Here is a 24,739-nt window from a genome sequence, read left to right as displayed (position 1 = left end):
GTATCTAGCGAGAGAGGGTGGGAGGGAGAGAGAAATAGAGAGAGAGAGAGAGAGCTCGGCATGGAGTGCAATGGCGGGTGTGTGAGAGAGATACATTTGGTAACAGAGTGGAAAAGGGGGGTTGTAGAGTTGAGAGAGTTAGAGATCGAAACATGGAGATAAAGAATGAACGTATGTCAAAAACCGATAGCTTCCTAAGGTGGTTAGGAGAGGAAGATTGATCGATACAGGAAGTATGTAGCATGTGTGCCAAGCGGGGGTGGGGCTAAAAACAACATTTGAATGTAGATTGTACGAGACATAATATCGATGTTTCAATTTAGTGTTCATTGTAAGATTTGAATTGAGGACCATGCATATGGCTTCCATAATTATCTCGAATTCGTGCCATACTAGGTTTGGAAAGGTTGACATTGACTCGATTGTTGTGCTATTTTGTAGGTCGGATGTTTGAATCCATCCAAATTTTTCTCACTACCATGGTGTTCATCTTATACATATGAATTTGTATTAGAAAAAGTAGCATGGATACAGTGAAATGCGAAATCGACGTTAGAATTGGTGATCGTTATGTGACGCACACTATAATTCAAATAACTCCTCATTAATTAATTTATGGTATCTCGTTTTGAATGACTAATTATTTGCAAGGAAAACACAGGCATGGTAATACATACAGATTCGTCTGCAAATGAAAGAAGATTCATTTTCATTCTCAAATGTAGGCGCACCAGGTAGACCAGGGTTGTGTCGTGGTCATGTGTGTCGTACGGACGCTAGTACCTAGCCACCCCCTCGCCCCCCCAAAAGAACAACGACCAAATAAGTTCGCGCTTCCACGTTTCGGATTGAAATATCTAGTAGCCCCAATTCGAGCCCTGCAACATCTCCCTTCTCCACCGTCCCCTTCTGCGCTCAGAGCGCTCAAATCCCTAATTCGCCGCCAATCCAAGCAAAGTTCGAATCGCCCCTCGTCTCGTCTCTTTCCCCAAATCTGTGTCAGACGCTGACGCCGATGAATAGGACAGTCGCACTTCACCATCACACCGGAGCTACCTCATCTATACCCTCGTCCACCGCACTGGGTGGTCCATCGATAACGTCGGCCGCCGCAACCAACATGCCTCACAGACACCGGCTTCCACTGCATCAAGTGCGCTTCACAGGCGCCGTCTCCCACCTCACCGGGGCTACTTCACCGAGCACGTCGTCGCACCTCCACCCCCCAAGTCCATTGGGGCTTCACCGACGGTCTTGTCCACCACATCGCAGCGCTCCACTACCGCTCAAGATCTGCATCTGTGCGTGGCCAGCCAACGCCAGCACATCACCCTCAACGGCTCTGAAGCGACCCGCACTCTATCTAGGCGAGCATGCCAAAACGCCGGCCCGAACTAGGTATCCACATATCACTCCCTTGTGCATTGTTCCGGCGATGTTTGGATATCCTTTTAATGCTCTCTTAGCTTACACACCTATGAAACTCTGACTTTAACTCTTATTTCTTCTAGAGATATCATCTGAAACAAGTAAAACCATTTTTTACCGAAGCATAACGGTGCTAAGGGATCTGGTACACATCCTGCACACCGGTATAACCTTGTAAGTACCTGTCCTTCAGTACAACAGCAAGGTCGATTCCTCTTATTTGATCAACCATTCGCCGTGTCAAAAGTGCAAAGGGGGATGCAAGGAGCACAAGGCCTGCACACCCAAGCAAGTTGTAACATGGTCTTGTACATGGAACATCCCAAGCGCAAGTACAACTATAGTGAGCCTGTACAACGAGCTAGCTTAAGTCCCTGTGTTTCATTTAATTCATACTAGCCTGCGTGTATGATTTGTGTGCAGTGGCGGATCCATGAATTCAAGTTACCATGGGCAAAAATTTAACTTAAAAAATATGAAGGCACTTGCACTCCAGAAATCACCATAACTTGAGAAATGTGAAGCTACATGCACTTTGAAAACCAGCTAATGATCCAAAGTAGTTCCAGATTATAAAACACTACATGATGTAAGCACCAAAAAACACAAAATGCAACATGGTGTACAAGGACTACTTTCTTGAATTATTTGTTCTCTAGCTGAAAATATCAAAGTGTAATCTTTCCCTAATAATAAAGCATGGATTGACTCGGTGGGTTCACCGTCACAATACACTTCTTCTCGTGATTTTACGTTTTCAATTTGAATTTAAAACATATTCAAGGTGGTACTAAATTTACCGACTTCACTGATGTAGAAAAGTCTACAATGTTTAGGTATTCAACCCACAGTCCATCTAATAAGTCAACCGAACCTGTTCGGACGAGAGAAAAGAAACAAAGAAAACCACGCAATGAACTTGCCTTCCATCTCCACCTGCCGCGCACTGCCACCCCTACCACGTTGTCGTGTGCCGCCACCGCCGCCACGCGCCACCACAGCCCGCCCACGACATGCCGTCGCACGCCACCGCAACCAGCGCCCCTCTGTAGTGCGCCTTCCCTACTCTGCGGCTCTCCACCACCAGCGACACTCGTTGTCGGTGCCGCACCTTCCCCCAACCCCTCTGTCTTCCCACGACTCGATGCCGTCGTCCTCCACCACCAGCCAACCCCCGCGTGTTCCTCTTCCAAGGACGCTACCGTGCTCTCTTGGCTTTCGCCCTCCCTCCTCACTTGGCCGACGTCCCATGCTCCAGTGGCGGCAAAAGAAAGTTCCAAATCGTATGCCTCACCTCTCAATCACAGGTGAGCCGACGGGTGCCGATTCCTCTCCTCCCCGACGCTCTTCTTCACCTGGCCGGAGCACCTACTCCTCCCATCACACATAGATGGATGAAGCAGTTCGATGGTCGTTGCCCAGGTTGCATGCAGTTCAGTGCTGCTCTGCCCCCATCGACTTCAACCACCAACTCGCAAGGTGCACGCCACGTGTTTGCTAAAAAGACTCAGTGCACTGCAACACCATTTTTTGCTTTGTTTCATGGTCATTTGTAGGTAGCTCATTTTTGCTAATTGTTGCAATCTTGACTCCAGAGCTGATCCAAGGGATTATTGAGAAATACTCCAGTTGACATGTTTGAAGAGATGAGAGATTTACATTGCATCCAGTCTTCTCCCTTTACAATAGCCGATGGTTGTATTCTGCCCATACACGAAGCATATAATTGCCATCCAGCTTTATTTGATGTAATCTTCACTTTTCTCAGTGAAAGACTACAAGTGTTCTAATTACATTGGTAGTGGCACCGGTTGACACCGTCCGCTTGGTTCCCGCGGCAAACATCGCCGCCACCCCGCTGTCGATTCCCACCCAAGCAGCAGCCTCCTTGCGGTGGTGGTCTTCACCCTCTTTCATCACCATGAAGTAGATCGTCGTTGTGCCACTACTACGGAAAAGCCTATACACAGAATCTTACCAGCATCGCGTTTTAAAATAAGGCGCTGTTGCTACATAGCAGTAGCGCGCGCACACAAAACTCGTTGCTGAAATAAATGTAGCAGTAGCGCGCCTGCCCTGAGACGCGCTACTTCTATAATTGCCACAATGCCGCCGCGAGGCTAGTTCTAGCAGCATCACGTTAATACGAAGAGCGCTACTGCTACGGACCATAGTAGTAGCGCATTTCCACAATAACCGCTACTGCTAAGTTTACTACAAAAATTTAGTCCCACCTCGCTCCGTGAAGAGAGTGTCTACCACCTTAAATATGTTACTTCTCAAACTTTCACAAGAACTTAGTCTTCATTGAACTCTATATGTAGAATTTGTGGCCGCAATATGAGTCTTCACCGGTTCCTAAACCGGTGAGGACTCATATTGATAAATTAGATTGTACACAAAAAGATCATTCATGATCAATGTATTTTTTATGTCTATTTTTACATGCTGACACATAGCAGTAGCGCGTTCTTTATGAAAGGCGCTACTGCTAGGTTGTTTAGCAGTAGCGCCTTTCTCTATAGCACACTACTGCTAAGCCATTCCATCTCCCACCCCCACTCTCCTCTATCCGATCCACTCACACTCACACTCACTCGATCTCCCCGTCAACCCTCCCACCCCCAGCGCCGGTCCTCCCCCGTTGCCCCTCCACCCTCTATGCCACCGTCATCTCCTCCTCCTCGCTAGACTGGGTACTGGCCTCCTCCTCCAGCCTTCCTCCACTCGCTGCTCACCGGCCCCTCCTCGGTCCGCCTTACACCTCCGTCCTCCCTGCACTCACCATCGGCCGTCCCCTCGTCCCTCCGCCTTCCTCCTCCGTCCTACTCTCTTCTCCCTCATCGAGTCATCGCTCCTTCTCCCTCCTCCCTCCTCCATCCACAACCCCTCCTCCCTGTTACATTTTGATTTAGTAGGCTAGTTCATATGCAAAATTTTGATTTAGTTGATTCAGTGGGCTAGTTAATTTAGTTGATTTAGTACGCTAGTTGATTTAGTAGGCTAGTTGATTTAGTTGATTTAGTAGGCTAGTTGATTTAGTATGCACCATTTTATTGTTATTTTTTCTGTAGATGGATAGCTAGATGCTTTTTTCTGTAATAAGTTATTTTTTGGCAAAATGTAGGTGCCAATTTAGTTAAATTTCCCACTTGTTTTTTAATCAGTTATGTTAGGCAATAGGGGCCAAATTAGATGAAATTTCTTGGTAGGTGGTACCCTGATTTGGTAGATATTTGTGAAAAGTTTTTTCGGCAATAGGTGCCACCGAAATGCTTTGGTAGGTGGTACCTTGTCATCTAATATGTTACTAGATCTTAGGATTATAATTGTCCATCAAATTGCTTCTCGCAGAAGAACCATAAATATCACATGCTACTGTTTTTCTTTCCTGTGAAGTCGATCGTTAATCCTTTGCTGATATTGCTTTAGGAAAATGGCGCCACCACCACCACCATGTCTACTATGCAAGTTAAGGTGCGCCAGTAGCCTTGCAACTGGCAAGCTGTTCGGCATCTACTTCCAGCCGAGTTTTCGTCATGCAGCGGTAGGAAATTAGGCAAAATGTAACAACTATTTTATTTTTAGTGTTGGCATTACTGCATTGTGTCATTTTGCTTTTTTACACAGATTGCCCCATGCAATGTGAGGTTGAAATTCAACAAGCTGAGATGATACACTGTGACATTTTAGGCTCCTGGGGGGCCGTACACTATGGAGGTCGAGAAAGGACGCAATATGTCGTAGATTGGAGGAGATGGATGGGCCCGTTTCCGCGCCCGCATGTGCCTTACTGGTGGTGAGTTGATCAGCTTCTCCTTCAGAGCAGAAAGACCCAAGCTGGCTGTCATCTATATCAACTTGGAAGATGATGATGAAGATGATGAAGATGACAAAGATGATGAGGATGATGAGGACCCACTCGATGAATATGATGAGAACCCACTTCATGAAGCCATCGTAGCTCAAAGAATGAGGCTGAGCGAGGAGGAGGCGTGCAACCTATGGGACATAATTCCTCCACATGATGACTTTGTCGGGGTGCCATTCGTAACCTTCCTGACAAGTACCATGGTCGATCGGCATGATATGGTATGTTATATTGACTGTAGAAATTTGATGATATATATATGCTTTATTGTTATACTTACAAATGCAAATTATCTGATGATATGCTTAGTGTAGAGTCCAATGATATGCTTTGGGGAATCTAGTCGATGATATGCTTTATTGTAGAGTCTAATCACATGCTTATTAGTGTAGAATCCAAGGAACTATTAATAGGGTAGATAATCCATATATACTTATTAGTAGAATCCATGCTTAATTAGTACAAATGTGTAGTACTATGTCTTTTCATAGTGTAGAAATCTATACTTGATAGAAATATATTTGCAAGAGTATGTGTGAAGCTTTTATTAATTGATATGTTTTTCTTATTCAGAAATTGCCAAAGAACCTATCTGTGAGTTGTGGAATCGAGCCTGATGAAGAAGGCTCAGCTGGACTACGCCTTACCGCAAGGGGCTCCATCACCACCTGTACTTACCGCATGGACACAGACGGTCGCACACACTTAAACTCGGTTGGGTGGAAGAGATTCCTTGTTGGCAAGAATCTTCGTGTTGGACAGGCCATCCTAATTACTATCAGGAACACCCACCGCCTAGGCTTCAGGATGATGATCGTCGTCGATATCATCTAGAACTACATGTGTGTGTGTGTGGCTATATCATCTAGAACAATATATGATGACCATCTTCGATGTCGACGATTTCATGTATAACTACATATGGTGATCGTCGTTGATATCACCTAGTACTGCTTGAGGATGCATGTTGACTATATATGAAATTGTTATCTAGTAGTACTACCTAGTACCTATAATGCTTTATGAAATTGATATGTAGTAGTACCTAGTATCTGGAAATTGCAGTTTATTGAAACGGAAACGGGGTAAGAATTGGGGAAAATGATGAAACGTATAGCAATAGCGCGGGGCTAGGAAACCTCTATAGCTAACTAATAGTAGCGCGTTCCGGAAAAGCGATGCTGATATAGTCTATAGTAGTAGCGCGTGTATGGCACGCGCTACTACTAAACATTAGCTGTAGCATCGTACTAGTAGCGCGGCCACCTGCGCTGCTGATGGCATCAAAACCCGCTCTACTACTAGGGTTTTCCCTAGTAGTGTGTTGCTGTCCGGCACTAGCGAGAAGGGTGGCTCGCGTCGACACGGCCAAGGTGAGTGCCCACTATACGCATCTCCTCGGCTTTGTGTTCATCGACATTGGCTTCTTACGCGGTTGTCCAGGTTGGTTGTCTACAGGACAGGCTCGTTGGAATGGTGACTGGCAATATGGAGAGGAATACAAACATGTCCTTCACCATCGACAATGACACTGGCTGCATCAATTTCATCAAATGGTGAGAGTGTCTCGTCGAATTGCAGACTTTCCAATGAAGTTTCAGATGTATCTTAGGGATACAATTTTATTCTTTCCTGGTCTCGGTGCCACTCCTGGATGTTGACATGGTTCTGGGATTTGTCAGATGCCAATCTTAAATAGAAATAAACTAGGCTAGCTGTTATGACAATGCAAGCACCAAACAGAACTTAGTAACGGGAAATCTACAAGTTCTTAATCATCTCTAGTTTGATAAAAATAACTATTTGAGAGAGATATTACTATAAAATTCTTAAAATTTGTGGTAGTGGATTTTGCGGCTTTGGATTTTCCTCTCGATTTTTCAAATTGATGTCGTTGTTGAAACTTGAGGCTGAATTTATTAGTTGGTGTGGATGCAACCTAGATTGTGCATTTGTTTTACAAATTCATTCAAATCTTGAATGGTAGGTTTGCTTACTTGTGTTTACTTCTTGTGTTGTTACATCTCAGAAGAAATTCAGTGTAACATATTTTCCATCATGCACAAATGTGTGATAGATTTTGGAAAGCCAATGTAGAGAAACATTAAACCTTATGGTCAACTCATAAAAATTGCATGTATAATGGAACAGACTGGTTACTTTTCTTTTAGCCAGCGTCGACAAAGAGAAGAGAGGCCTTGTGATGCTTAGATTGTGGAGAGCATACCATCTATGAAATGACATCATCCATGGGCGATGCTAAAGGTTCTATTCGAAGATCGGTAGAGTTCTTGGTTAATTGTAAGATGATTAATGGAGAACTACAACAGGATGATCCCAAGGGAAAAGGGAAAGAAATCTTGTTGTAGGCATATTTCTGCAATCTGTAATTCCTTTTCTAAACAAGACAAAATCACTAATGCTAATCCTTGATAGAAGCCTCCTGAGAAAGGTATGATTAAGGTGAATATTGATGCATCTTTTATCCCAAACACCGGGGTTGCTACAGCAGGTATTATTGCCCGAAATCAGCGCAGTATAATTATTTTCTCTGCTACATGTGTATTGAATATCTGAAACAACATCAAGGAAGTTGATGCTGCAGCTTTCTTGTAGGGTCTAAAATGCAGCCTCTCCCAATGCTGTAGAAATATAGTAGTTATCAATGCTATCAACTCTAACTATCAGGATCTTTCGACCTCATGTATGATCTTTGCCGAGTCTGGGATGATTTAGAGTATGTGTGAGTCGTGTGTGTGCTTCAAAGTTGAGAGAAGTAGCAATTGTGTAGCTCATGATCTTGCTTCCCTCACTAGAGTGTCAGGTCTTTCTGAAACCTAGGTGGGCAATATGGTGTGTATGCAAATGACTTTGTTAAGTAATCCACTATTTATATATAAGCATAGGTTCTGTCAAAAAACTATTGGTAGAAACGTACAACCATTAATGCACATTATATGTTGTGGCCAGTTAAATACTCAAAGGAGTATGTCGAGATTTAGAAGTTGTTTTACAGTGTACATTATTGAATGGTATTTGATGTGTCAGCTATTATTAGGGAGTTGAGAAACTACTTTTCTTGCCATTCATGGCTAAAAGTTGAATCTAAGCAACTAGCAACATATTTAAATTTGTGAGAAACGCTACACTATTTGGTATATTTTAGTTCTTCTCTTATTTGAACTTACAACCATGAAGACTGAACACCATCACTTAGTCACTTGAACTTACTTGAAATTCTGACCCTGAACATAACTTGGCAGCAACAATATACAGGTCACATAGTCACTTCACTAAAGGGTCATTTTTTTGGAAAATTATGCCTTCCATGCGTTAATCATTGCATCCTTATCCTCAACACATGAAAAGTTATATTGTTTCAAATTTATTTTCTAACGGTGCATCCAACATAGAGTCGGGGTGAACAAAGAGGCACGAAAGAGTCAAGATGACCATGTGGGAAGAGATGAACTTGATGATAACTAGAAAATGGTGGAAATAGGACGGGGATGGTGATAGTGATTAGACGGTCAAAACATGCATGCACTCAACACTCTTTGCGATAAGTGGCCCAAAATAGTTTTGCACGGGCTATTTGTAAGTCAACTAAATTTTTTTGGGGTGCAATTCAATTTGGAAGGAACATGTGCGGAGCTCGAGGCCAAAGCCAACAACGACGAGGCCGAGCTAAGATAGGGACGAGGCAAGGAAGCAGGTGTGAGTTCTAGAAAATGTGATTTAAGGGTGAGACAATGTGCCTAGGTATAATTGGGAAATCAGAATGTCGCCGTAATGGCAGAATCTTGGTAGCATCACTGACTATATCACTCGGCATATGTGCTGTTCTCCGGTTGAGATGATGCATAGGTACTTGAGATTGAGAAATGGAAAGAGATATTATTTCTCCCATCGCAATGCATGTGCATATTTACTATACCTACAGGAGGTCGAGTAGGAAACGACCCATCCATACAAGCTACCCAAAGGCTGCGATTATAATCCCACCTCACCTCTTTACATCATATATCGCCAATTTATATATGTGTATGATTTAGAATCAATAAGCCAACTCAAGAAGTGGGTCCTAAAGTATTAGCAGGAAGGAAAGAGAACGAATTAAAAGGAGCAAATTCGCCTCTTATAAAGCAGAAAGGAAATATACCATTATGAGTGGGAAGGAAAGAGATGGAGTAAAATTCGCTCTCATATGACCAATAAAGAAATGGAATTATGAGGAATTAAAGAAAGGAGCAAATTCAGCTCTTATAAAGCGGAAAGGAAAGAAACATAAATTATGAGGAAAACAGTTAAAAAACGATGTTGTTGTTTGCTTTGAATGGGCCGGGACGAGGGACCAATTAAAATAAATGAGCATCATCGGTTGCACTTGCACATACAAAAAGGTTGACACCTTCATATTTTTGATAATGTCACTAGTAGAAAAAGGATCAAATGTGAAGCACATTAGTGCCGGTTTGAATTAGAGCCGGCACTAATGTGTACATTAGTGCCGGTTCGTGGCGGCGATCAATAGTACCGGTTCGTGGCAAACCTTTAGTACCGGTTCATGCCACGAACCAGTACTAAAGAGGCTGCATCAGCCTGCGGACAGGCTATGGCCCCACCATCACCATTTAGTGCCGGTTCTTACCACGAACCGATACTAATGAGGTTATGGCAAGCTGTTTTTAGTCCCACCTCGCCAAGAGAGAGGCAGTATGAGCGGTTTATAAGCCGTGAGTGCACAGACAATGACGAAGAGTTGCAATGCTCACCTACATGTTGATTAGCTTCAAGCCTTGCGGAATAGCATAGATTACACTGAGCTATGTGCAGTGCAGTCTACACTATTCCGAATGGCTTGAAGCAAATTAACCAGCATTGCACCTCTTTTTTATTTTTAATAACTTATTTAAACTCCGGACTTCTTTTGTGTTCAGTATGCAACATTTAAAGCGGCGTCATCAATTTCCAACATGTTCTGACATCATTTGTTGTTTTTCGGTCATTTTCCTAATTGTTTAGAGAGCTAAATGACCGTGAAATTGAAAATCACTACAAAATGAATCCTGAAAATGTTGAAACTTGGCATGGTATCATCATATCACCCGCATAGCATGCGCGAAAGAGTAGAAAGGGTCACATCAAAAATTGGACGCACTTCGTGTACAAATTGGACAAACTCTTTCCGAGTATCAGGGTTTCGGACTAGACAAAAATAAATAATGCAGAAAATAAAAAAACTATACAAAAAAATTACTCAAAAATAAATAGAAGAAAATAAATAATGCAGAAAAGAAAAAACTATATAAAAACTAATCAAAAATAAATAAAATAAAATAAGTAATGCAGAAAAGAAAAAACTATATAACAAATTTGTTGGCGCACTGCCCTGTGGGTCTACCAGACCTAGGGTGTGCAAATGCAGGCCCAGGAGGGCCAGCAGACTCACAGGGCAGCGCGCCCTAATTAATTAGGCCCAGAAGCCTGCTATATAGAGGAGTTCGAAGAGGTAGCCGCGGTTGGGTTTATAAACCAGTGCGGCTGCCCTTCGCCGGGCGAGGTGGGACTAAACTTTTGGGTGGCAGCGCAAGGCTTTTAGTACCGGTTGGAGCCAGCAACCGGTACTAAAGGCCCCCCCTTTAGTACCAGTTGGTGGCTCCAACCGGTACTAAAAGCCTTCGTTTCCCACTGCTTGGCCTGGCGAAAATAGGCCGTTAGTACCGGTTGGAGCCATCAACCGGTACTAAAGGCCCATCCTATATATATAGCTCTTACGAAAATTTCAGTTTCATCCCCACTTCGTCTCCAACCTCCGCCGCGCGCGCCGCACGATCCCGTCATCGCCGCCCGTCGTCCGTCGTCATCGTCGCTGTCCCCGCCGCCGCCCGTCGTCGTCGTCGTCTCGCGCTGCCGCCCCGAACGCCACCGCCGTCCGTCGCCATCGCCGCGGCCGTACGTCTCTCTCTCGCTCCCGCACACACATACACACACATACATACACACACATACACACACACACCGGCGCCCCCACCCCGTACGCCGGCGCCCCCGCTCGTACGTACGGGGCGGCGGTGTACGGGGCCGCACACACACACACACATATACCACACACACATGCATACACACACACATACACACATACGTACACACATACACGTATATATACACACACATGCATACACACACATACACACACACACACATTTTTTTTACTTATTTTCTGTTTTTTAGAAAAGTTAATTAGATGATCGAATGTTAGATTAATGTCGAATGTTAGATGAATTAGCTAGCTAGATAGAAAAATTGTCGAACTAGAGATTAGAACTAGTTGAATAATTAATATAACTAGTTTATTTTTAGTAAGAAAATTTAGGTATATGAGATTAGAACTAGTGGAATAATTAATATATAACTAGTTTATTTTTAGTAAGAAAATTTAGGTATATGAGATTATAACTAGTTGAATAATTAATATAACTAGTTTATTTTAGTAAGAAAATTTAGGTATATGAGATTTGATGATCTAATTAAAATATTATTTGTTAATGAGTTTTTCTGTTTATTTAATTTTTTATATATTTTGAGTTTATATAAATGTTAGATTAATGTCGAATGTTAGATGAATTAGATAGAAAAGTTAAATATATAGTAATGTCAATTGAATATATAGTTAGATATATTAATGTCAAATGTTAGATGAATATATATTTGGCTAGATATAGGTGTTTAATGTTTCACCTATATGAACATAGGAAATGTCATCTGACGACGAAAAAGATTTTATTTTGTGCGAACACTGTGAAGACCAGCGCGGCCTGTGCGACCAAAATTTCCTTGTTGATGGTAGGCGCTTCAGCATCAAGCTGGATGAGACATTCGAAGTTGATACAGTAAGTCACTTTGTCAATTATTATTTGAATGCAAAACTTATGCTTCATTTGCTTCAACTTATAATTTTAAATTGAGTCAATTACACTGTTGGTGTCACAACTTGTCCTAAATGTTCAATTTGGTGCTACAAGTTGTGAGATACGTCAAAGTGGTGAAAAAACTTGGCTCAATCGTTTGCATACGATGCTTTTCTCAGTTTCGTACGAATCAAGCGCTGACTAAGCAAGACAGCGTGGCGCGGGTCCCATTGGCAGTGACCAGAGGCTGTGGGCTGATGCGTTTGGCATGGGTTATCTCAGGAACCCCCTCAGATTTCACGTTTTTGACAAATAAGGCCCCGGGTTGGCTGTATACAGGTGGCCTTTCCAGTCTGCATTATTGACTTGCCTGTTCGACTCCCTCGCCTCGAGCTTTCCTCCTGTCGATCGTTTGAAGGCGGCGGCGGCGGCGATCTGTAGGACACGTTGATCGGCGGCGTCGACGAAGATGGAACCCCGCCGGCGAGCTCCCGGCGAGGCAGCCCCTGTATACAGTGAGCACAGCCCCAACTTTCCCCCTCTGTAGCCCCTGTTTTTTTGTAGGGTTTCCATCGGTTGGTTCACCGGCGACGAATGTTGAGTTTTGTGTTGATTTCGTCCGTGGATGCTTTTTAGATGGCGTGACGTTAAAATCCCCCCCCCCCCCCCCGTTCATCCGTAGTGTCGTTTGTCTCTATGGTTTAGCACGGGTTTAGAAGCCCCTTCTTTTTTGCATGAACAAATCGGATATTAGTTAAAATCTGAGTGCTTCAGTCAAGTCAGTGTATGTGCGCACAACCCTATATTGTATTTGCCAATCTGTACTTAACTGAATTTGTCGCCACTTGTTAGCTGAATCTGTCGACACATGTTAACTGAATTTTTCGACACTGCTTTAACTGAATTTTTCGACACTGCTATAACTGAATTTTTCGACACTGTTTTAACTGAATATTTGAGCAGGTTAACTGTAAATAACATGTGCATCTTTAATTGAATACTTGACAGGGCTTGTTGTCTGCTCTGTTAATTGAAAACTAGATATTTGCATTGCCTTGTTGAACAGAATTATAATTGTAATGAACTGTTCTTTGTCATCTGAATATGTTTATGCATTGTAGGTGATTTTGATGGATTGTTCACTGTTGAGATTCATCACAAGAGATTTTTTTGTGGAGCTGGCAGCAACAGGACATACATGGACTATCAAGTTGATTGGTTTGATAGCTGTGATAGTGACACATGGTCTATATTGTGGATTGAAGATTTTCTTAAGCAGCTGGGGTATGACAGAGATAGTGGACAACATGAAGTGTTTTGGTGTCAGCCTGGAAGGACACTTAGTGAAGGAATGAAAGAAATGAAATGTGATGCTGACAGCCTTGCAATGATAGCAGCTAGTACACAACACAAGAACTTATTGCTGATCATAGACCATGGAGATACACTGAACAATTTGGTACGAGATGATGTTGTAGTTCAAGGGGTTCCTGAATTTCCAAAGGTCATAACTCCAAGGAAAGACAAGGGAAAAGAACAAGCCACCTCACCTAAGGTTGCAACTGTGAGAAGTAAGAGGAGGTCAAGGGGATTGTTTTTTGAAGGATCATCCTCGGGATGTGCTGATGATGATGTTGACGAAGAAGACGTAGAACCTGCAGTAGATTCTGAGACCGATGAGGAATTTTTTGACAGTGACTATGATGTAGAGGATGCGGATGATGATTTATTTGAAGATCATGTAGACAAAGAAGTGGATGATCACAGAGAAAGAGTTACAACATGTGACTATGAAACAGAGCTAGCAGAGGATGCTCTAGATGACCCTCACATCTTGTTATCCAAAGAAGAGAGGGGCAAGTTGAAGTACCATTTCAAAGGTTTCAATCCAGAGACAGATCTGAATGCTCCTGTATTTAAGTTAGGAATGGTGTTTGGTAGTGTGCAGGAGCTCATACATGCTATAACTTCTTAGAGCATAAGAAACAGAGTTGCAATAAAAAAGACAAGAAACACAAGCACTACAGTTGAAGCAATATACAGTAATGCTTGCCCATGGTACATGAAAGCAGTGAAGGACAGCAGGAAAAACTGCTTCATTATAAAGAAGTATTGTGATGAGCACATTTGCCCTAAGTCATGGAACCTTAAAGGTCTAACTGCTCCATTTTTAACCAAAAAATTTAGAGATGAGTTCAGGGACAATGAGAAGATGCCTTTGAAGAAATTTGAGGAGAAGGTTCAGCAAGAGTACAATCTCATACCAAGTAGGACCAAATTAGGAAGAGCTAGAAGAGATTCAGTGAAGCAGATTAGAGGTGAAGATGATGACCAGTTCAAGCACTTGTGGGATTATGGAGAGGAGTTGAGGACCACAAACCCTGGCAGCAATTTTTACCTATGCACAAAGGAAATTTTTGATGACAAGACTAAGCAGACAAGAGGACACTTTTCAACTCTATACTGGTCATTGGATGCTTGCAAGAGAGGATGGCTATTGGGAGGCAGACCCATCATATTTGTAGATGGATGTCACATTAAGACCAGGTACAAAGGAAATTTTCTAACAGCTGTGGGTATTGACCCTAATGATTGCATCTACCCCCTAGCATTTGGGATTGTGGAAGTTGAGTCTACTAGCAGCTGGGAGTGGTTTTTGGCAAGCCTAAAGGATGATCTAAACATCTGTAACACCTCTCCTTACACAATAATGAGTGACAAGCAGAAGGTATACTCCTGAGATGGTTCACTTTACATGTACTTTCATTAATTTAGAAGTGTGTAAACCATATATTGATCTGATAGTCAATCTTGTATGTGATGTTCAGGGTCTCATTGCAGCAGTAGCAAAGGTTTGGCCAGATGCTGAACACAGGTTCTGTGTCAGGCATATGTACCAGAATTTCCATAAGCTACACAAGGGGGAACAGTTAAAGAACAATCTTTGGGCAATTGCAAGAGCCACAAACAATCCTACATACATGAAAGCTATGGAAAAGATGTTAGCCGACAGTGTGGGTGCATACAAATGGGTAGAGAAATGGCCTCCAAAGACATGGATTAAAGCCTTTTTTAACCCTTTTCCAAAATGTGACATTCTACTGAATAACATGTCTGAAGTATTTAATAGGTTAGCTTCTAATTTAGTATTGTGCTTCAATAGTAATTTTGCAATATTCCTTTTTCAGTTTCTATTGTACTGCATTGACATGTTTTTTTCTTATGGCAGTTGGATATTGCCAGCAAGAGAATTACCAATTTTATCTATGGTGGATAACATAAACAACAAGATAACAGCACGGATTTACAACAAGCAGAAGGAAGTGGCCCTAGATAGGAAATGGAGTGGTAGATTGTGCCCTAAGATTAAGAAAAAACTTGACAAATTTACTGACTGGGCTGCTAATTGCATGGTATTTGGAGCTGGCCAGAAGGTTTTCAAAGTTGTGTCAATGAACCATTCTTACATTGTGGACTTGAATCTGGAAACATGTGACTGCAAAAGATGGGACTTGTCCAGAATTCCATGTCACCATGCAATAGCTTGTGCTAGAGAGGAGAAAATAGATCCTGCAACTCTAGTACATGAATGCTACTTTGTGGATACTTACAAAAAAGCTTATGGATTTAACATAAAGCCAGTGAGAGATAAGGAGCATTGGAGAAAGATGTATGGAGTTGATGTATATCCACCTGTGTACACTAAGGTCATGGGAAGACCAAGGAAGAATAGGAAGAAAGATCCAGAGGAGAAGCAGATGAAAGATGGAGGGAAGAGGCTATCAAAGCATGGTGTGTCCATGCATTGCTCTTTATGTGGAAGAGAAGATCACAATAAGAAAGGGCACAACAAGTGGGAGGAGAACAATAGAGATGCACCTCAGCCTACAGAAGATGATGGAGATGATGATGATGCAGAGTATTATGACGATCCTTCGATCATTTCAGTAAGATGGAAGCAACTAAAATTACTATAATGTTTTCTAAATTTTACTCCCTGCCTCGTAGCATTGACACTTTGTTTGCACTCTTTTCAGAACATAATGCCACATACAGTGCACCCACACATGGATCCTACTCAAACACCAGGGTCAATGGTGTTTCTCATGCAACAAATGGTAAGGATTTTTTTCTACCAAACATTATATTCTGATTTCACCATGCAAAACTCTATCTGAAAATTGATGCATTGTTTCATACTTAGGAGAGGAGAGCATATGTGCCAGTAATGGATCATGGACCTCTTCCAGAATCAGCTTTTGTTGCAAATGCTAGAGATAGCATACCCCCTCCCAGGGTTACCACAACAATGGCAACAGGCAGGGTTAGAAGAAGAGGGGTGACAGAAGACATTCCTGAAGATGTCCCTGAAGCAAGCTACCAGGCAGCTGGAAATGCAAGAGGGAGAAAGAGGAGAGCAATTGGAAGAGACAGGGGAAATGTCACGAGAGTAGGCAGAGCACCTGTGAGAGGAAATGGGAGAGGGATTGGGATAGCTAGTGGGAGAGGGACTTGGAGAGGTCGTGCCAGCGGGACTGGGAGAGGTCACACAGGAGGTAGGACAGGAGGAGCTGGGCTGTGGAACATCATGTTTCCACCAGATGAACCTAGATCATATGTGCGAGCCGAGGAGGTCCTAGTGACACAAAATGCACCACAAGAGGAGTGGCTTGATGATTTCCAGACCTTATAGAGCAAGCTGCATATCAAATTAGTTCATGAATGAACTGGAAAAAAATGCAATCAAGTTCATGTATGAACTTTTGTTCTTTGGATTGTTAGAACTAAATTAGCCCTTTGCTTAAGTTGAAACATGTTAGGAGCTGAACATATCTTTTGGTAGGATGCTCAAATGAATATGATGCTATCATCTCTAAATTAGTTCATGTATGACTTCTCTGAAGATGATATGATGCTATCCTTTGCACTATGATTATTGTGAAGATGATATGATGTTATCCTGTGCTCTATGATTTCCATGAAACTATTTTCTTTTCTGAAATTTTACTTCATTTCATATAGAAATGCTTCCTGTGGAGTTTTTGATATGATGCTATATTCTGCTCTATGATTTCTGTAAAACTGTTGTGCAAATTCTATTTAGAACAATTTTAATAGTATGAGAAATAAAAATGTGGAGTTTTTGATATGATGCTATATTCTGCTTTATGATTTCCGTGAAACTGTTATGCAGAAACCTTGCTATGCAAATTCTATTTAGAACAATTTTAACAGTATGAGAAATAAAATTAAAAAAATGATGGTTCTGGGACTCGAACCAAGAATCTGTAGGTGGTACTGTTTTGTCCATAGCTAGTGGGCTATTGTGCAAGTTATGTTCAACTTTGAAAGCTCTCTTTTGTTGTTTGTCTGACAGTTATAAGGAAAGGCCACCTGTGTACAGCCAACCCGGGGCCTTATTTGTCAAAAACGTGAAATCTGAGGGGGTTTCTGAGATAACCCATGCCAAACGCATCAGCCCACAGCCTCTGGTCACTGCCAATGGGACCCGCGCCATGCTGTCTTGCTTAGTCAGCGCTTGATTCGTACGAAACTGAGAAAAGCACCGTATGCGAATGATTGAGCCAAGTTTTTTCACCACTTTGATGTATCTCACAACTTGTAGCACCAAATTGAACATTCAGGACAAGTTGTGACACCAACAGTGTAATTGACTCTTTTAAATTTTCACTATTCTACTAGCGCATCCCCTGCCATGCAAGAATTTTTGTCTTAGATAAGATAAGTTTTAGTGCTATAGATGATATGGAGGTAAAGAGAGTTTACTTGAAGACGGAGCATGGGTATACTTTCAACGTCAAATTATATAATGGAGACACATACACCCATTTTGAATGCAAAACTTGGCAAGCACTATGCAAGGCTTATGCATTTGAGCCTGATATGGTTATCACCTTTGATATTCGTCCGGAAGATGATATTGAAGGTAATATAGACATCTGGGTCGATGTGCAAACGCCTCCAGTTCTACCATTTGGTGAGTTTTTCTCAACCATGCATGCATATGTTTATGTCTTTCATACAGTTTATTCAAAAATAGTTGACAACTAATTTGTATTGTCAGCTTATTTCGGTTCAAGCAAACATGTCCGGCGCTTGGTAGACAGGACCTACTACTGCCCCGGGGCTCAACTAAACTGCGAGGAGATAAGTCATTATGTTTCATGGCTTGAGGATCTTAATACTGTCAAGACAAATTTTTTTCCTAAACTTAGAAATGTTAGTACTCAAAACATGCGACCAATGGTGATCGTATTGAACTACGGTCACATCTATAATAAAAAGATGGTAAGATTTTAAATATTTGTCCTTAATTAGTGCATCTTTTTCATACATTATTTTTGAAGCTAAACTTTCATTGCTTAGTATATTAATTACTATACGATGTTGTTCAACAGGGACTTCCGATGACAGTTGTGCCTCAGTGGATCGAGACAAAAGGTCGCATGTCAATGGTTAGCTTACGACCAAGATTTCCTACATTGCACATGAGTGCATTCAGGATTTCTGAAAGCGAAGAATGCTTAATAGTGAAAGATTGGAGCAAAATTGTTAACGATCGCAGAGAAGTACTAGGGGGCAGTAAGGAGAAGCGTAACCCAAGATTAGGAGACAGATTCATTTGCATGCTCCAGTATGATGAATCAGGAGAGCTATACATGTTCTATGCTATTCTACCTGAGAGGGAGCAGCAGGATCAGTAGCTACTAGTTCATGCTCTTAATTAGTACTTGTCTCATGTCCGTGTCCTGAACTTCGATCTTGGTGACGATTATGTTGAACTTGATGATATCTTTGCTTCTGTTACAAAGTGAATGTTTCCTCTTTAAGCTAGCCAGCGTTGATGATGATTAGATAGCTAGCGCGGTAATGACTATGATGATTAAATAGTGGTAATTAGACGACTACGATGATTTTTAGCTAGCTAGAGTTTATTTATTTATTAATATGCGATGATGATGATGATGATGACGACTACAACTCATTATAACGTAAAACAATCCTAAATTAAATTGATAACACAAATTTAATTGAAAAATACAAAATAAAACAAAAACCCACAACCATTTAGTACCGGTTGGTGTTACCAACCGGTACTAAAGGGCTCCCGGCCCCCGGAGCTGGCTCATGCCACGTGGTTCCCCTTTAGCACCGGTTCTTGCTGAACCGGTACTAAAGGGGGGGGGGGCTTTAGTGCCGAAAGGTTAGTGCCGGTTCCATAACCGGCACTAAAGGCCCTTACAAACCGGTACTAATGGCCCGTTTTCTACTAGTGTGTTGTTTTGAATCTCCTGGTGGGTACATCTAAATTATGCTTGGGCACACTTATATTACATCCAATATTATGTGTACTCATTTGATCTAAGGTTATTTTTAATAACTTTAATCTTTAGGTGCTTTGTCGCGAATGAATCGATGAACCGGCAGTTCAACCAGTGACTGCCACAACGGTTTTTAAAATTTCTATAGCCATGGAGGAAGAACACGACATAGTTTGTTGCCGGAAACATGCCCAAGTTCATGATAGAGATGAAGAAGGTGGACGGTTCAACATCTTGTAAATTCGTTTGCAGTTAATTTTTTGGAAATTGAAAAAAAAACTTTTGGATTAGTTATTAAACTCAGAACACATACACAACTTCTCTTCCATCCGGTGATAGTATAAGTGGAAGGATGCGCCATCGAAGGACATGACTATGAATTTCTCAATTCTATACTAAATGGTCCACACACCAACAATCCATTCTTTAAATGTAGACACAAAGAATTTGTTGTTTTTAACAGAAGGACATTCTTCAAATTGTTTTTGGTTTAAAAAATGTTCACCATTTTAATATTCAATATTTCCAAAAAGGTATCAGAATGTTTCAAAAAATGGATGCATTTAAAAATGTTCTTATTTAAAAAAAAATCTAATTTCTTTTAAAAAGCATGTATTAAAAATGTCAGTCTTAAAAAACCATTTTATAAAAAAGAAAATATTAATATATTTTCAAGAAGTAAAAAATAAAATCAATGTTGCGTAATTGCACACACAAAGCAGATTTTTTGTTTTTTGGCCCGTTGCAACGCATGGGCATTTGTACTAGTTAGACCTATAACCAGTGCGCAAACCGCATATCAATATATCTACCCCACATAAGTATGTGAATTGTTTCAAACAACATATTAGGAAAGTATTTATGCTACGTTGTCATGATACTGGGACGTTCTGGTAGATGGTCTTGACGTTAATTCAAGCCATGAAAATGTACTTTAATTTCCTTGTCATCAATTCCTGCAAATCACTTTGTCTCTGTCAACATAGCAGATCATCATTAGACACTAAATCCTTCAATGGAGCTTGCAAAATGCTTGCATTAGATCCCTCATTAGACACTATATGTTCATCACCAGGATGATGTAAAATGGTTGCATCAAATCCTTCATTAGCAGTCTGTTCATTAGACACTTCAGGATCAAGAACAACATGAGCTTGTATGTTTGCACTAGAAACTTGACTAGACACATCAGGTTCAGTTAGTTCAGTATTGATTGGGGGAGTTATAAAATAAGCAGAAATTGGTTTTATTTTCTTATTGATTCCCTACATACAAGCATGTTTACAACACCGTCAGGTTTAACTACTGGCTAGAAATTGAACAGTTGAATTAGATATAATCACGGATGTGATGTACATGCTCGTTGCGCATGCTGCTCTTGCAAGATGCAACTGTCCGTTTGCGCAAGCTCGATGCGATGCCCGTGCTGCCGCTGCTGCCTCCCACGCAGGCTACACCCAGGGTTGTATCTTTATCTTCTTGACCTTCCATTCGCTTGAAGCCCGGTGACCGGCATCCAACGAGGGCGCGAGGAAGTGCTGTGTCGGTCTGTCCAGCGGCGGCTAGGTTAGGAGCGAACCAGACTAGAGACTGGGGCGAATGAATTGGGATTTTTCCTGCTGCCGATCGATGTGGGAGGCGCTCGTTTGGGCCACAAGCGTCCTATAGGGCCTGCCTTGCACTTACGTTATTGGCCCATCCAAATTGAAACATTTTTCTTCATTTTTTACATTGCCTGCTCGTGCGCTGGGACGAACAAAACTAGCCTAGGCCAACCTGGATGACTCAAACTAGGTGCACACTTTCTAGCCACCCGAGGCGGCCGCCCATAGAAGCCCCTATGGTGGCGTTGCCCCTTTTTGTGTGTATGATTGTGGTAGTGATAAATATTCCAGTGGCGCTTTTGATAGCCACATAATGGTTGCACTACTAGGGAAAACCTTATACAAAAAATCTTACCAGTAGCACCTATTAAAAGAAAGCGTTACTGCTACTTACCCGTAGTGCGTGCACATGAACCGCGCTACAGATACTGGTGTAGCAGTAGCGCTTCTTCAGGAGAAAGCACTAATACTAAAATTCCCACTACGAAGCCGGTAGGCTACGAATAGTAGTAGCGATCTTGGCAAACCGTGCTACCGCTAAGCTTATTATAGCAACACGTTTTTTGTAGAACACGCTACTGGTAATGAAAATAAAATAAAATGAAAAACAAATAGAAAAGTAAATGTAAATGAAAGAAATAGAAAAGGTATAAAGGAAAAAATGTAAATAAAATTAAAATAAAAAGAAAATTAAAGGAGAAAGGCATAGTAGTGGCGTCTGTTCAGAACGGGCACTATAGATAATATAGCAGCATCGTGTTTTGTAGACCCCCGCTATAGAATGGGAAAAGGAAATACGAAAAGAAAAGGAAATAAATAGCTATAGTAGTAGCGCGTTTTGCAACAAGAACTATAGCTAACTTAGCTATAACCCTTTTCCTACCAGCGCTACCGCTATGTTTGACATAACCCCCGTGCAGTTTCTCTACCCCCCCCCCCCATTTCTCCCCAAATCCCTCGCCCCACTTCGGCGTCGTCTCCCCACTTCACCGTCGCCCCAGTTCGCCGCCATCTCCCCACTTCGCCGCCATCTCTTGCCGACGTCGACGCCCCCGGAGCCACCAGAGCCGCTTGCCGTCGATGCCACGGGAGCCGCCGCCAATTCCACCGGAGCCGCGCGGTCTCATCAACGCCACCGCAGCCGCCCTCGCCACCACTGGAGCCACCCTCGACGCCCCTGCCTCCCTCGCCACCATTGCCTCCCTCGCCACCACCTGAGCCATCCTCTGTAAGCCCCCACCCCTCCTCTCTGTCTCATGCATAGCACAAACATTGGACAGAGAACTAGATAGATAGGTTAACTAGTTCAATTAGGTTAATTATCTAGGTAAACTAGGTTAACTAGCTAGGTTAATTAGGTTCATTAGGTTCATTAGGTCAACAAGCTAGGTTAGAGAAAAAAACTAGTTGAGATCAACAATTAAGTTAGGGCAATAGGTTTAACTAGGGCAGTAGGGTTTAGAGCAAAAATTATTTGGACTATGGACCTGAATCTGGTCCAAATTACATTCAAATGAAATTTGAATTATTTGAACTATGGAATTTTGGTGAGGTCATAAGGGTTAGAGAAAATGGAGTTCCTTTGCAATTTGGTTTCTGTCCTAGGCAGAGAAGGGTTAGAGAAAATAATGTGTTTGTGTGAGAGAGAGGAATAGCTAGAACCGAATTTGGGTTCTTTCCTAGGTAGAGAAGTGTTTAGTGAGGTCATCTTGCAAAGTTTTTTGATTTTTGAAAAGACCACCATTTTTTGAGGAAAAGAATTTAGGCAAGTTTTATTTTAAAGATGATCCCTTCCTAGACTTTTAGCTTTAAACAAAAAACAAAAGCATTTAGCTAAAAATAAAAAAGAGTAGCTATGGCATTTAGCTATAAACAAAAAACAGAATTGATGTTATATGATATATGTCATTGATGTTCAGTTCCATATTCAATTATTGGCCTTTTATTGTTTGCAGGTAATGATTCCGAGTGGCCTATGTTTTGCTGTACTGTTGATTCGCTTCCGTTCTGGCAAATTTCAGGTACTCTATTTGTCCAATTTGTAGGAAAGGTCATGCCGAAATTTTCTATGAATTTCAGCATGACTTGTGCTACAAACTAGGACATATCGAGTGCCCAGGATTTGCAGCAATGGGAATGAATCAACATTCCTGCAAAACATTGGTCTTTTTTATGTCATTATTCATTTTATTAGGACTAGAATTAATTGACTAGATTTAATCGTAGGAAACATGACTAGCAATGATGAAGCACAGGGTTCTGGTGATTCCAACGTCTACGCGGCGGCGAACACCTATTTGAACATTCTCGATGGGAAACGGTTATTGCAGGGCCCACCTATCACATCCGAGACTAAGACCGACATCGTGACCGGCACTGATAAAGGCGCTGAGACTGACACCGGCGCCGAGACTGGCGAAGCCGGTATAGAATCAAAACCGAAGAGGCAACAATGCCCAAACCAGCTCATCACTAATAGACTGGTGGTCATAGAGGTGGATGATGGCAATTTTGAACCAAAAGAGCCTGCGGAAGCGCGCGCGTGCTATGACAATCAAATAGGCTGCATCCTACGGGCAACCGCCACCATCAATGATGCGAAACTAAAGAAGATACTAGATATGAAGCACTCCCTCCTAACGAATCTTCACCAGGAATCCTTGTTCCCGGGAAGGGACGAAATCAAATATAAAAATCCAGATAAAGATCCGGCAATGAAGAAGATAAATAGACGCGCCATGGGCAAGTTTAGCAGCGCGTTGTCCGCCTGGAAAGTAAGGGTGAAATTTCAGATCATCGGCAAAGAGGAACCCTACTCTTAGATTGTAAAGGGTAATCCAACAATTACGAAAGAGCGGTTTGAAATATTCAAGGCGACTTGCATTGCCGAAGCTGCCAAAGAAAAGTTGGAGTACATGAAGGGGCTTCAAGAGAGCAACATGGGGTGCCACCACTTCGGAAGCCGTGGTTACACGGGGAAGAGGTCCATATGGGCCAAGCAGGACGCGAAACGTGAAAGTCTGGGCATCCCAGACCCCTTGGCGGAGTTCACCGTCCCGCATGAACCTGACGTCATCAGGGCCTAGTACCATTGGGACACAGTCAAGAAGGTTTTTGAGACGTACGCAGTCACGAGGGAGACTGCTAGTAATTTTTAATTTATCCCCTAATTTTAGCTTCTGATCAATTTAACTGCACCTTTAGTCATATTTGTAAACGATCATTGTTCCTTTTGCAAAAAGAGTAGTACGGGATCACAGCCGAAAGCGACTCGCCGTTTGAGGCGTTGGCAAGGCCTAAGTGGGACACCCCATTCAACTGGGCCTTGAACATATTGAAAGGACTCCTGGTGGACACTCGGCCGTTGTATGGATGCATGCGAGGCTTCGAAGACGGCGCCACGTGGAAGAAGTACTACTGTGAGACCACGGAGGAGAGAAAGGAAAGAAGGAGGTTATAAGAAGAAAACATCGACAAGAATGTTGCGATTGCGGTTGATAAGAAATCAACCGAGACAGTCAAAGTAGTGATAGCTGCCGCAAAAGAGGAAATGGTAGCTTCGTATGGTGTGTTGGTTCCGGC

The sequence above is a fragment of the Triticum urartu genome, chromosome 4, assembly GCF_003073215.2.
Source record: "Triticum urartu cultivar G1812 chromosome 4, Tu2.1, whole genome shotgun sequence".
Lineage (NCBI taxonomy): Eukaryota > Viridiplantae > Streptophyta > Magnoliopsida > Poales > Poaceae > Triticum > Triticum urartu.
The sequence above is the reverse complement of the archived record's forward strand: the minus strand, read 5'-3'. Positions refer to the sequence as shown.